The sequence below is a fragment of the Cydia fagiglandana genome, chromosome 19 (assembly GCF_963556715.1).
Source record: "Cydia fagiglandana chromosome 19, ilCydFagi1.1, whole genome shotgun sequence".
In the NCBI taxonomy this organism is placed as follows: domain Eukaryota; kingdom Metazoa; phylum Arthropoda; class Insecta; order Lepidoptera; family Tortricidae; genus Cydia; species Cydia fagiglandana.
Genome location: NC_085950.1, coordinates 6369559 through 6385332, shown reverse-complemented (window position 1 = coordinate 6385332; position 15774 = coordinate 6369559). Strand labels below are relative to the sequence as shown.

The following is a 15774-nucleotide window of genomic DNA, read 5'->3' as shown; positions in this document are numbered from 1 at the left end:
GTAGTAGCACTGCAGTAGTACAGTCAGCAGCAGAAGTCGCTATACACTCCAGGTGCTCAAAGAGAGGTAAACGTTTAAACCAGAGGCGTAGCTAGAGGATATGGCGCCCGGGGCAGGCACCAAATTTGCGCCCCCCCCTCCCCCCCAAACGAAATGAACTAACGAAAGAGTTACTTTTTTACTTATTACTTACAGTTTACTTTTAATTGAGACAAAAAAGTGTTTTTAGTACATCGGTGGCTAACAAGCTTACGACCCACCTGATGGTCAGCGGTCACATGCGCGTTGCCGACCATTTTAAAACTTATACACTTATTTTTTGGAGATCTCCTTAGACTTAAAGGTTCAATATCGCTTGTGAGTTTGGGATCGTAGACTATTCACAGGTACAGCGCGCCTTTGGACTGATTTGAAGGGTCCAAGGTGGCATCCAGATGCTCCTGCCCAAAGGTGACAGCAGTACTCAATAAATGGGATCTGTCTACCCCAGAGTAAAGTATCGCCTCCCTTTATTGAGCACTCCGAGTTTTTTTTTTGGATACGAGCGCAGCCTACCCAGCAAGGTGGCTACGAAATTATTGGACGTCACTGATGGAGATCTCAACACCGAGGCTCCCAATACTCACATGGGAAGGCTTGTGCCTTGAAAAATGAGGTTTTCTTAGCCCTAAACGCGCAAAATTGAGTCTTGGTGGGATTGAATTGGACTAGATTGTCCCGATCCCACATCGAAACCTGACACAGGTTTTTCACGACTTTCTAGTATCACAGAACGAGCGATGTTATCACGGCATGTCTTATACAGGGTGGTCCAAACCTTCACGTCCATAATTTTTTTTAATTTCTCACGCTGTGGGCTATCAGAATATGTACGTTAGCCGACGTTTCGTAGTTTTCGAATTATGATTTTTATTACTTTTAACGTTTGTTAAGAAATTCTGGGGTGAAGATTTAATTAAATAAAAAACTATTGAACTTTATTGTTTCTTTTTGTAACAATCCTTGACCAACGGCGCAGTTGCTAAAACAACAGCATCCTCACTTGGCTGAGTTGAGCTGAGTTCAAGCTTAGATGTTGCCCTTACCTAAATAAATAAAAAATAAATAATGATAAAATACAAGCGATTTCAAGGACTTTTTGTTATTTTAGAAACTGCTAGACCCTAAGTTTTTTTAAAAGGTCAAAAAAGTGATACTTAATAGTCCTAATTTTTCAGAGTCGCCGGTCAAAGGAACTGAGGTGGAAAGCTTCCAAATTAGTAATTCACTAAAAAACGTCCTCTTTTGTTATTTCTACTATTATTTTATGGTGTCACTTCCCCATCGCTATTTCATGTTGTATGTGCAAATACCACGAACATGTATTTTAGAAGACATAAAAGCAAAGCAAAGCTTCACCCCGGAATTTCTTAACAATAGTTAAAAGTTAAACTCGTAAACTACGAAAAATCGGCTAATCATGGGGTATATACATGGGGTGTATATTCTGATAACCCACGACGACGATACTAAAAAAAATTTTTGGACGTCAAGGTTTGGACCATCCTGTATACAGGTTGGCTAAAAAATAACTGCATTTTCCTTGCCAGGGAGATTTTGGGATTACACCTACTGAGCAAGTCGCGAAAAAAAAATTTGGCTGTGTCCTACATTTTGGCTGGTCCATTTTCTATGGGAGGTATTTTGCCCATTTTGGCGCCCCCCCCCTTGGACGGCGCCCGGGGCACGTGCCCCCTCCAACCCCCCCCTAGTTACGCCTCTGGTTTAAACTGTCAAAAAGTTGTTGACTGTCATGGTAGTATTTACTTGTGAGCGCTCAACGTGTCACAAATATGTTAACAGTCGCTATTCATTAATTTCTACACTTACAACAAGTCATTGATACCTTAGCTGTCAAAAAACCAATGGTATCTAAGCGGTCAACGTGTCAAATATATCTGAACAATATGGAAAAATAGACTTTAAAGCATACAAGTATGGTCGAATATTGAATAAAAGATAGCCATGCTAATTTCAGGTTTGCGTTTTGACAATCATCGAAAGCAGTACAGTCTTGTCATCACATACATCTATCTCACGTTTTGCCTTTCAACCATTTGACAGGAGCCTCTCGGTCAACTTACTGCAAACTATTTCTTTTAACAGAATCGTCAAGACGAATGACACATAGCAAAAGCTAACTGAAGCCGAATTTAGAGCCAATTGTCAAGGCACGTCGTGGTCTCAGTAACAGGCGTTTGCTTTTCAAAGCAGAGACCGCGGGTTCAAATCTCAGTCGTACGCACCTAGAGATTATACAGCTTTTTGTTTTTTTTTGGGTTCCATTTCTATTATTAATTTGTGTCTTCTGGTTTTATGTTAATTTCGCATTAGTTTATATAATTTTTGAAGATAATGTCACATGTAGCGTAGGTATGTACGACTTTCTATCAGGACGTTGTAGGTTTGAACCCGCAGTGGGCGTTACTTAGATTACTCCTGTGCGGAATGCCATTTGATATCTCAAAAATCACGTTTGTTGTATGGGAGCCCCACTTAAATCTTTATTTTATTCTGATTTTAGTATTTCTTGTTACTTATTATAGCGGCAACAGAAATACATAATTTGTGAGAATTTCAACTGTCTAGCTATCACGGTTCCTGAGATACAGCCTGGTGACAGACGGACGGACGGACGGATGGATGGACAGACGGACGGACAACAGAGTCTTAGTAATAGGGTCCCGTTTTACCCTTTGGGTACGGAACCCTAAAAATGCTGGTCTCTTCGAAAACTGACTAAATTAAATTAAAGGATATAAAAACAATGCATTTTATTAATTTCAGACATCATGTTTCATAGTAACATTTATTGCTTAAGACCTACACAATCGATATCTAAATAGAAATAGTCTTAGTTTTATTTTTCAAAACGTTCGGGGTTCGATTCCCGAGCTGAGTACACATTTTTTTAAATGTATGAATGCAGTTTTTCGTGTTACTAAAATCGATGACATGATTCCTAAGAAGAGATCGGTGTATATCTTATAGTATCAGATTTTCCCATACTGGCCGATCTAAATGGGCCACCCTGTATAGTATATTTTAGTACAATAAGTGGGCTAAATAAATATATTAACATAGGTACATAATATGATCAACGGTTTGGAAGAACAGCCGCATATGACAGTTAAAATAAAAAAACCGATCATTCTAGTAGAACCTACTTATTTATTGAATAAGTTTGACACTTAACGATAAAATACTTCTTTAAGAAAGGAGGTGTCAATTCGTAGTGCTACAGTATTTATTTTAAAGTTAAACAGATAAAATGTTGATGCTTAGTTACCATTGAAATAACAACTGCTTAGCAACTGGTGGCACCCTGGCTGCTGACGTACGTGATTGGCAGTGCGTGTAGGTATTAATGACAGCAGCTTGAATTTGATTGCTTAGTTACCACTGACTTTTTAACCGTTATTGTCATTGTGATTAAATAAGGGTGTATGTGTATGTATTAAAGAAAAACTCAGAAGTTAAGGTATTTGTGAGGAACTGAAAGCCTACGTGAAAATGACATCTTAGATGTCCTTATTTTTATGACGATTGAAGTGTATATGTTTTCTTGGACACCTTGCCCGCTCAGGTATATCTGCTGCTGACTGTACCTACCTAATTCTTTTGAGTGAATGAAACAAAATAACCTAAAAAGTAGTTCCATTTATTTTTCCTTCACACATTTTACGTGCAGTTAGTTTGCAGATCCTTAAAAGTAAACATAACAAGTTAAGGTGGTTCTCCTTGCTCGATTTTCATACAACTTTCTTGGCACCCTAGCTCCTATTATATAGGGTTTCTTCACTTGTATATGTAATGTTTGGGTAGTATATATATTTCTGTCTTCGCTTAACGTAAAAAAATACTAGATTTTGATTAAAATTATTAAGAAAAAAGCCTTTGAATATTGGTAAAATTTTGCCTCATTGCTTGTTTGTGTGAGTGATTCTTATAGTATCGGTGTAATTCTAACATGGCGACTTCATTTGACAAGAAATCATTTTTAATTTGTCAAAGGTGTAACAGATGGCACTTTAAAACCGCAACACAGATTACCTGTGTATTTTGTTTTATTTTCACTCAATAGAGGGAGGTATATTTAATGCACAAAGCATGTTACGAGTATACCTACTCATTTAAGAATCTCCTTTCTGATATAATTTCATTCCCAGATTTAATATAACTTAATAATTATTATGATTATTACACAATAAAATACATTTATATATTTATAGAAAGGTCAGTCCAAACAATCATTCGCGTTACGGTCGTCCACCGAAAACCCTTGTGAATTCTGCTTTCGTTTCGGTAAATGTTCTCTGGAAAAGCCTATATTTATTGTAACAATGATTTTTAAACTAAAATACCTAGCTATATTTTTCTCAAAAATATATAGGTATGTGGAGAAAAATGTCATCTTCTTGTAAATAAACAAGATTCTATAATATCTTCTGCTTGTGCATAACAATAACATTAGTAGATGATATTTTTAGGGTTCCGTACCCAAAGGGTAAAACGGGACCCTATTACTAAGACTTCGCTGTCCGTCCGTCTGTCCGTCTGTCTGTCACCAGGCTGTAACTCACGAACCGTGATAGCTAGACAGTTGAAATATTCACAGATGATGTATTTCTGTTGCCGCTATAACAACAAATAGTAAAAACAGAATAAAATAAAGATTTAAATGGGGCTCACATACAACAAACGTGATTTTTGACCAAAGTTAAGCAACGTCGGGAGTGGTCAGTACTTGGATGGGTGACCGTTTTTTTTTTTTGCATTATGGTACGGAACCCTTCGTGCGCGAGTCCGACTCGCACTTGCCTGGTTTTTTTTCAAAAATGCTGCCTTTCACCCGAGTTAAAACACTCTACTTTTCATTTCGCATACGAGGAAAGTAAAATGCATGTGTTTTTTTAAATACATTTTTATAGTAGGTATTTTTGAGAGTAGGTATTTTCAATTAACAATTTGGCCAAAAGTAATTTATGGAATGGGGAGTCAAATATCAGAATGGAAATTGTATAACAAATCCATTTATACCCAAATTTCAATTGCTTATTGTAAAAAGAATAATAAAATCGTACTTGGAATTGGAACCTAAACTGCTCTAGTGCAGAAACGTATCATTTCCTGCACACCTTTTACAACAACAATGACCCTCTTTCATATACTTATTCGGTCAAATTGTGCTTTTTGAAAAACTAATTATAGCCAGCCTTTTATGAATGTAGTATGATACCTTAGGGTATGGTGCTTTACGCACACTAGCGTCCCTTCCCCTCCCCCTGACGCAACCAACCCTTTTTGCATGAAATATGTCCCGGTTCACAGTTTTTTAGATTTTTTGAGGAAAGTATACATTTTAGGAAAAAAGTGTCAATGAAAGAAATAATCCTTAATAAATTCTTAATAAAAAAGGTCATATTTATTTTTTTATATGATGCACCTAATTCATGTATTAGCTTGTCAAAATTCGAAATAACATAGTTTTTACTTAGGGTTCGAAACTCATTTATTATACACGGTGTAACATGAGGAAACCGAATAATTTTAACAGCGTATTCCTGATCACATTTAGAGACAAAAATGTCCTATAAACTTTTTTGAAATTCGCCTAGTTTCAGAGTTAATACCAATAAAAAAAAACAAGTTTCTATTGTTACATAGTTCAAAACGCCTTTTTGATGGCGATGTTGCTACTATGGGATTTAGTCTAAATATCCTTATTGATATGTCAAAAAGTGACAAGTAACACTTTGCAAAAACTAAGTTTTAGGAAAAAAAAACCATTTTAAGTGACAAGTTTACCAATAGCATTTAATTTTTATATACAATTTCATTCATAAAATTAAAAAAAATAACCAAACACAATTTTTTTTGGCGAAATTGACCTAAACACATATTACATCTTTTCCTTTTTTTTGACCTCATGTATACATTTTAGGATAAAAGTGTCAATGAAAGAAATAGTTCCTTATTAAATTCTTAGTAAAAAAGGTTATATTCATTTTATAACACTTATTATACAAGGTGTCCTCAAGAAATGCGAAAGATTTTATTTAATGAGGTCTGAGGTCAAATTAAAAGAAGGAAAAAATGTTTGTATGAGTTTAGGTCAATTTCGCGAAAACAATTTTTTTTATTGTTTTTAGGGTTCCGTACCTCAAAAGGAAAAAACGGAACCCTTATAGGATCACTCGTGCGTCTGTCTGTCTGTCCGTCTGTCACAGCCGATTTTCTCCGGAACTACTGGACCAATCAAGTTGAAATCTGGTACACATATGTAAGTTTGTAAACAAATGAATTTTAAACATGGGGCCACTTTTGGGGGGTAAATGAAAAAATTAAAAATAAAAATTTTCAAACTGTATCATGTTACATATCAAATGAAAGAGCTCATTGTAAGGATCTCAAATATATATTTTTTATAATTTTCGAATAAACATTTTAGAAGTTATTCAAGAAAATAGGCAAAAAATGACTATTCCCCCCTCCCCCTTTATCTCCGAAACTACTATGTTTAAAATTTTGAAAAAATACATAAAATAGGTCTATACCTATAGATGACAGGAAAACCTATTAGAAATGTACAGTCAAGCGTGAGTCGGACTTAATTACAGTTTTTGATCCGACTCCTACGGATTTTTTAAAGATTTCACTCACGTTTCGCATAAATAATGTTTAGTTTTAAGTTTATAAAATACATATGTATGTTAGTCTGTAAGGTATTTGTAATATGGGCCTTGTTCCCTGAATTAAATATCTAAATAAAAAAAAAATACATTGTTAAAAATTGTGTAATATACGGAATCCTTGGAACGCGAGTCCGACTCGCACTTGGCCGCCATTTTTTAATTTTTTGAATATATATGTATGTACATAAAAAGTAAATGTTATTGGTAAACTTGTCAGTTAACATGGATTTTTACTTTTTTTTCGTAAAACATAGTTTTTGCAACGTGTTACTTAATTGTCACTTTTTGACATATCAATAAGGATATTTAGACTAAATCCCATAGTAACAACATCGCCATCAAAAAGGCGTTTTGAACTATGTAACAATAAAAACTTGTTTTATTTTTTTAAATTGGTATTAACTCTGAAACTAGCCGCATTTCAAAAAAGTTTATAGGACATTTTTGTCTCTAAATATGATCAGGAATACGCTGTCAAAATTATTCGGTTTCCTCGTGTTACACCGTGTATAATAAATGAGTTTCGAATCCTAAGTAAAAACTATGTTATTTCGAATTTTAACAAGCTAATACATGAATGTGCATCATGTAAAAAAATCAATATGACCTTTTTTACTAAGAATTTATTATAGTGATGGGTAGGACATCAATTTAAAATGAGTTTGTATGAGTACCTCATTTTCTAAAATGAGGTGTTACAATGTCTTACTTCAAATGAGGTGAGGTACTAGCATATTTTCAGCGTCGACTATTCCATTAACTCCAACGGCAACAAAAATATTTAATGTATATACATATTTATGTATTCATCACTTCCTTTATAAATAAATGAGTAGTAATATTTCATTGGAGTGCAATTCTGGAGGTTAAGAATAGAACTTTTAGGAGAAAGATAATTTTAGAATCAAACTAAGAACATAAAGTACCTAACTTAATTTGCTGCTTTTATAGCGGAAGCAGTTATAAAGTTGACCCAAAAATTTTTTATTAAGCTATGAGCTTCATCACATATGTTCCTTGAGTAATTCTAAGCATTTCAAGCCTGGGAGCCAATAAGAAATGTGTGTCTACTCGGATTTGTAATGGATTCAAACTTTCAACCCCTTTTTAACCCTGTTAGGGGATGAATTTTACAAAACGCTGAAATTACTTTTCCTGTCTTTTAATAATATCCCCAAATACAAAGATTCAAGTCCCGCGTTCGAAAATTTTTTTGATATCCATACAAACTTTCAACTCCTTTTTCACCACCTTAGGGGATGAATTTTCAAAAACGCTGAAATTAGTTTTCTTGTATTTTAATAATATATCGTTTTACGAAGTTTCAAATTCCTAGCTTAAAATAAAACTTGAACCCCATACAAACTTTCATCCCCTTTTTAACCCCCTTAGGGGTTGAATTTCTCAAAATCGCTTCTTATCTCTTGTACACTTTATAAATGTAATCTAGTGTGCAAATTTCAACTTTCTATCTTTTGTAGTTTCGGCTCCGCGTAGCAAAAATCTCCAACCAAATTTTTCACCTTTTTACGTTTTTCTTGTAAAATTACTATGAAATTGAAAAAACAAATATCAGCAATGAATTCTACGTCTTTGGTTTATACGAAAATGATACCAAACTTGCCCTAGTACCCACCAGGATCAGAGTAGATTTTTTTTAAAGATGACGGATGGCGGCCGTCTTTGTACCCCACCCTCCCCCCCACTTCACGCTAGAAATGCTTAGAATTACTCAAATATCAGATGTGATGAAGCTCATAGCTTAATAAAAATTTTTTGGGTCATGTATGGCAGCGTTACATAACTGACTCCAGTATTATGAAACTTGTTCTAATGTAGCTCTTTTTTATTGTTAGATTGTTTAGACCTCCTCCTTGCTACTTGATATAATTTTAAGTATAATAATCACTAGCGACCCGCCCCGGCTTCGCACGGGTTAGCAAATTATACACCTAAACCTTCCTCAAGAATCACTCTTTTGATAGGTGAAAACCACATGAAAATCCGTCCAGTAGTTTATAAGTTTATCGCGAACATACAAACAAACCCACAAACAGACAGACGCGGCGGGGGACTTTGTTTTATAATATGTAGTGATATATTTCTTAAGGAGAACAAATTCAATATTTTCACAATCATTATTATATAGAAGTGACTAACTTACCACCTATAATTTAACAGTAATATCATCAATATGATAATAAACATAAACAAAGCACCATTCGAGCCGGCCGCACCGTCTACATTTACACTTCATTTTTTCATGCAAAAGGCACCAAGGAAGATCCGCGGGTATATTTACTGGCGAAAACTATGTCCATATTTTGTTATGATTATAAGAATTATTACTAGGTATTAGAGAACTAAAATTAGCTCTAGAGAACTAGAACGAAGTGATTATATGCTCTTTGGTACGGACAAAATAAATATAAATATGTCATAATCATAACTTGTCAGTTCGAAGACGTTTACAAAGAATGTTAATAAAAAGTATTGCAAATTCAAATCGGTATAATTTACATCTACATGTTTATTTTACCTATGCAAATTATACTTACTTTTTATTTAATAAACTTGAAACTTATTGAAATTATCATAAATTGTGTACGCTACCGTATTATATTTCAATAATATTTTAGTCACTTAAAGGATTTCTGTTTCTAACCAAGCTTCGTAAATGCCCGCCTGGTATACAGAGGGCGTACCGCGAACCAAGTTCGTCATGTTGCCTCCCTGTCACACTTACGTACGAATTTACAAGTGCGACAGAGAAGCAACACGTCGAAATTCGTTTTGAAGATTAATTTATCGCGCCATTTTGACACGTAATTTAGGATCAAAAAGGCGTAAGATGTATGAAAGCTTGCAGCGCTTACGCTTGTTGTCTTTCGTGTTTAATTTTTAACGTATTTTCGGTGGTGACGCGAGGCGATATTGAAGTACGGCGCGTGTCTGTCTCACTCCCTCTTTGGATATTTCTAATTCGTTGTTTCATTTTGAGGTATTCATGTCACAAAGAGCCGGTGAGCGGTACAAACTCAACGCTTTTCTCGGTGGACCTTTTGTCGTTGCAATAAGGTTTGTAGTTCGGCAGTTGACAGTGTGGACCATTACGTCCATTACTCGTTTCTTCATTTGAGTTTCGAGTGTCGGCGAGCGGGTGAGGGGTGAGCACCTCGAGCGCCTCGCGCGATCCAGGGACTCTTTTGCGAGGTTATGAGGAACGTATGAGATTTCAGGGTCGCGAGTGAAATTGAAAGGATAAGAGTTTTTTGAAATTTGAAGTGTGTGAATGATTTGTGTGACAAGAGGTGTTTGTGATGCGCGCGAGTAAATGAGTAAAATGAATAGAGGTGTGATGTAAGACATTTTTGCGGTATGAAGTACTGCGACAAATTAACAAAATGAGCGGTACAAATGAGGTGCTTCACGAGTGAGCGACTCAACACTAATTTATTAAGGATTATTTCTTTCATTGACACTTTTTTCCTAAAATATATTCTTTCCTCAAAAAATGTAAAAAACTGTGAACCGGGACATATTTCATGCAAAAAGGGGGGGTTGCGTCAGGGGGAGGGGAAGGGACGCTAGTGTGCGTAAAGCAACATACCCTATGGTATCATACTACATTCATAAAAGGCTGGCTATAATTAGTTTGTCTTCCCCATACATTAGAACACAATTTAACCGAATCAATAGCATGAGAAATGAAACGGATATTTCTTGTTTTCTTTGCATTAGCATTTTTCTCTCGATAATTTAATCAATTTGCAACATAAGTAGAAGAATCCTCATATATCCATAAATATCAAAATATAAAAGGACATACATTTTTAGAAGAATTCCCCGTGCGATGTTGCCAAATGGTTTAAAGTACAACATGCTCGCAACGTTTGGATGTCAATAAGTTGACAATGAAAAATTATATTTCAAATCAATTCAAACTTAATATTTTTGACAGTAATGGGTTACTTAAATAAGAAGGCATTTTTCGCCCGGGTCTACTATGGTCAAATGGTCTAGTGGCTTTTAGCTACTGAGTATAAGTCTAACAAGTTGAACAGCATGACAAGGTTCAAACCACGAACATAGACTCATTTCTTTTTGTATTTATTTATTTATTTTGTTTCATTTTTTGGTAATTTTATATGCCTTATTTTAAAAGTTATTTTAAGTAAATGTGTTGTATTTGATTATTTCATGTAGGTATATCATTTCAATAAAATTTTGGAAACTTATTTTATACCTGGTCAAGCAAATCTTGTCAGTAAAAAAACCGGGCAAGTGCGAGTCGGACTCACGCACGAAGGGTTCCGTACCATAATGCAAAAAAAAAACGGTCACCCATCCAAGTACTGACCACTCCCGACGTTGCTTAACTTTGGTCAAAAATCACGTTTGTTGTATGGGAGCCCCTTTTAAATCTTTATTTTATTCTGTTTTTAGTATTTGTTGTTATAGCGGCAACAGAAATACATCATCTGTGAAAATTTCAACTGTCTAGCTATCACGGTTCGTGAGATACAGCCTGGTGACAGACGGACGGACGGACGGACGGACGGACAGCGAAGTCTTAGTAATAGGGTCCCGTTTTACCCTTTGGGTACGGAACCCTAAAAAGGCGCGAAATCCAAATGTTCTATGAACGATATCCCTTCGCGCCTACATTTTTCAAATTTGCCGCCTTTTTCTACTGACAAGATCTGCTTGACCAGCTATACTTCGTCGATAGTTGACTTCTTATGTCTTATTCTGCGATCCTAATTAGCCTCATGCATGACTTTTTTTTAATTATTTTAATCATTATTTATCCTTTGAAAACCGGAAAATAAAAATACTTTTATAAATCTTCCCATAATATTATTAAAAAATAATTAAAATACTGAAAATATTTTACTCACTAAGTTTAGTTTCGAAGAATAACATACGCTTAAAATAATTCAAAAGAGAATGCTAAAATTATAAAATAAAAAAAAACTGGCATTGTCGGGGTTTGAACCATGTATCTTAGCTACAATCTGATTTTTTTTCAAAATAGAGGCTACGGGTGCCACGAGCACATGACAGTTGATGGTCGAAAACATTAGTTGCTTCTGAATGCCTTGCAATTCTTAATCGTTGCTCAAACAAGAATTTATTATTTAATTTCCAATCTTTTTTCAACAATAAACATTTCATCCGCTGCGCCCTCTAGGTTACTTTACTGTAACATTACGAATCTGCTGACATTTGACACTGACTTTAAGGTGACTTTAAGTACGTAAGTGTGCGTGAATGCAAGAAATTGCAATATTTTGCAGTTGGATTCCGGTAATAACGAAATGAGACAATGTTGAGTTGAACATGTCTCGATTTGGATGTAGTATTTTTTATAGTTTTCGCACATATCAACACATCTTATGAAACTTTGTATTTTGGGAGAAATAGTGAAAATCCACAATTCGTGCACAGTGACGCCATCTTTTGGCTGATAATCGGCATCCCATCCCTAGACATCCACCTTAAGATCAAGCTTTTAATGATCAAAAACTTAAACAAACACTTAAACTTCCCGATACCGCAATAATTGTTCGAACTGCAATCCGCCACGTTCAATACACAATCACCTCTGCCCTGTGCATGTGCTGGCGTTTGAAGCTGCCCGTGGTTAAGCAGCCGCTGTGTTGCGGCGACAATTATTCGTCCGTGTGGAACTTGGGGGTTTAAAATCCCCCGAAGACGCAGCGACTGTAAATGGTCCGGTTCCGCGTAAAGTCGCCGGGCGGCGTGGGAGTCGTAGTTAACCCTAGCGTACAGCTGCACCATCGCGACGTACTCTAAATTAGAATATTCGTAATGTCGATCCATTTTACTAGAAATAGCAGTGATGACATTGACAGGATCTGTTATCACATTAGTTTAATAAGCAAAGAGGATGTAATTATTCGATTTACCAAAGTTGACACAACGTAATGGCAATCATCAAACTAAAAAAAAGGTTTTATTTCAACTGTTAAACGTGAAGGAACAGTCTAAGTAAATTTGAATTTCAGTTGTCAAACAGTAAAGCACTCTAGCCTGTTACACAGTTTAAAAAAGTAACATGTGCTTGTTTATTTGTTTATCTGTAATACAATATCGGGAACTGTCGTCGACTTGCAGTTTTAGTGCATTACTTTTTCGCTTGTTCGAGTTTAGGTTTTTTTTTGTAATTTTTTTTTTTTGGAAAACAGTTTATTTCTAAGTTTGTCTATCATAATTCGAAAGTACTACCGATAGCAAATCGCCCTGCCGCGGGAAAACAACCACTAAAATTTCACGGTGTATGTATGACCAGTCAGCAAAATTATTAGCTTAGTAACTCCCGCATACAAATATGTATGTAGTTTTGCAAACTGTACATAGAATAATAAAACTCACCAATAAGTGTAACAACTATATTTAAAGAAAACATCGATTTAAGACGTGGTTATATTAAACGATTATTAGGAATATAAATATTTTTAATTATATATCGCTTAAAACAACCACGCCTTGTCTTATCCATCTTCTCATTACAATTAACTTTAAAAATAAAATATAAGTCAAAATTAAAATAAGCTTAAAAAATCATTTGTAATTTGTACTCAGTATATCAATACTTCATTTGTAGGTATATTGTGCATTCCTTTTATAAGCAACATAAGTATTAATTTAAAAAAATACATCATACACATAAAAATATATATTACACAGATGACATTTCAAAACGAAATTCTAGCTTTTTCTGTCACAGGAAATTAAAGATAAAACAACTTTTATACTAAGTTATGTTACAACCAGTTTGACTTAATTTAAAACTATGAAGGTATCGAGATAATTTTGCCTATGGAAAGGGTAGGTAAATACATTTATATAAATTTGACTATTAAAATTAAACTTCCTTACACTAACCTGAGCAAAGAATATAATACTCACTAGGAGAAGAACGATAACTCCATACAAAAAAATGTCCCCAAACGTTTATACGTTTATACTAGTAGCGCCGCGTTGTGTACCAAGAACTAAAGTTGACAACCGGTTTAGCCTGGCGGGTATTGGTAGGTAGTAATTCTGTTGATAAACATATTTGTTATCTTCATATCACGAAATATATGAAAGATGCAAATATTACCCCTTGATGTGGTATTATCAATTGATTTAAATAAAAGGCATATATATATATATATATGTTTATAACATTGTATAATTTTATTTATTAAAAAAATGTTTTACATATAGAAATATACACTGAAAATTAAACCCTGACAACTTAATAAAAAAAATGACATTAATAAAGCGCATTCACGAAGTTTCCAGTGTAATACAAATAACATTAGGCATGCCTACCTGTTAGACTTTACACACAGATACACTACACTTTACACACGGCATTTTACACAGATTTCCAACTTGTATTTATACATTTCTTCACGGTTAATTAATACGCTTTCCAGATGCATTATAACTCAGTTCCTTCTGAACCCACTAAAACTGTGAATTTCACTCTGGCTGCTTCAACAGCCGTTGCTCCGCATTTAGCACATTTTCTATGTGCATTGCTGTAATCCATGTAGGTTACAGTCTTAAGTGGTAGTACCGCTACGTTGTATTTATTATTTAAAGATTTAATAAATAAAATTTTCGTTATGAACTTTAACCACAGCAGTTGGACAGAGTCATTGACAAATATATTTTTTATTATGGTGGGTAGACGTACCTACCCTCCATATATTTTATGGACATTGATAAAGACAGTTCGAACCAAATATTCAATTTTAAAACTGAATCGCGTATAATTAAGTTTTAAGCGTTTTAAGTCCCGTTTTATGATTAATAATGTATAAAATTCGTGATATATTAAATCAGAGTTGGGAGCAATGTTGCTGTAGAAAAATGTTTTTATTTTTATTACTCGCAACTTTTTCTCGGAGGCCAACGCACACATAGAAGCTTCAGGCGCACACATGCGCAATTGTTTGGGGACATAACTTTCTTAGGAAGTGAACAGGCCTTGAACCTGAGCGGCTACCGCGAAAACCGAAATTCGCAAATTGCGGGGATCTTTCTCTTTTACTCCAATGAAGGCGTAGTTAGAGTGACAGAGAAAAATCCCCGCAATTTGCGAACTTCTATTTTCGCGGTTATAGCCCTGAACTTAACATAGTAGGTATCTTCACCCATGCACACATAATCTTTAGACAGTTACTGATAACTTGATATAATTAAATTGGTGGTCGTGAGATGCAATGTATCATTTTCGGCAAGTCACACATACGCACGCTTCGAAGCTTCGTAACCACTTCGTAACGTGTTACGAAACTGGGAAAACGGGCTAAACAAAGCCAACTTACCAGTTAATCGGAAAATATTGTTCTAGTAATATTTATAATTAGGTATAAAATTGAATTATGTTAAAAGTGCCAGACTATTAACTTCTTGTTCTGGATATAATACATGAAATATATAGGATTACACTGACAGTTTTGCTGTTAAAGTAGGATATATTTGAGAATTATACTTTATTAAAGTCTGTAGTCTTAGATTACGTAGTTTAATAAACTCGCAAACCCTCATTGGACTTTTTACCTGCAGAAATTTTAAACCCGCCATATCCTAGGTATCATTATTTCTCCACACCTGAGGATATATTCAGTCTGTGCACGGTAAATGCTACTAAAGTCACAGAGTTTTAAAAATTTTGAAAGATTTGGAATCGGGTGTACACTATTGATATTTTTAACCAGAAAACATACATTTATGGATCAATATGCCACTAATATTTACAGATATTTCATAGTTCAATTACATAACCTACAAATACAGATTAAAGCAAGTGCACTTCATTTGTTTCTAGGCTATTTGATTTGTTCTAGTTAGTGAAAATGTTTAGCGATCGCAGAAAGAGTATAATAGATTAAGAGTTTATAGATTATAGTAAGTAAGTGTGAAAATCCACTATGGCGCACATAGTGTACAAATCCCTACGCGTTTTACGGAGTAGGTATCGCCACCATGCTGAGTCGGGACCATTTTGTGGCTT

General features: G+C 34.8%; 1 long non-coding RNA gene across 1 annotated transcript in view; it reads right to left on the bottom strand.

Annotated features, from left to right (window-relative positions):
* Window positions 1-15774, bottom strand: part of LOC134674010 (uncharacterized) — a 90927-nt gene that overhangs the window by 41154 nt on the left and 33999 nt on the right. The gene's annotated exons all lie outside the window — the stretch shown is intronic.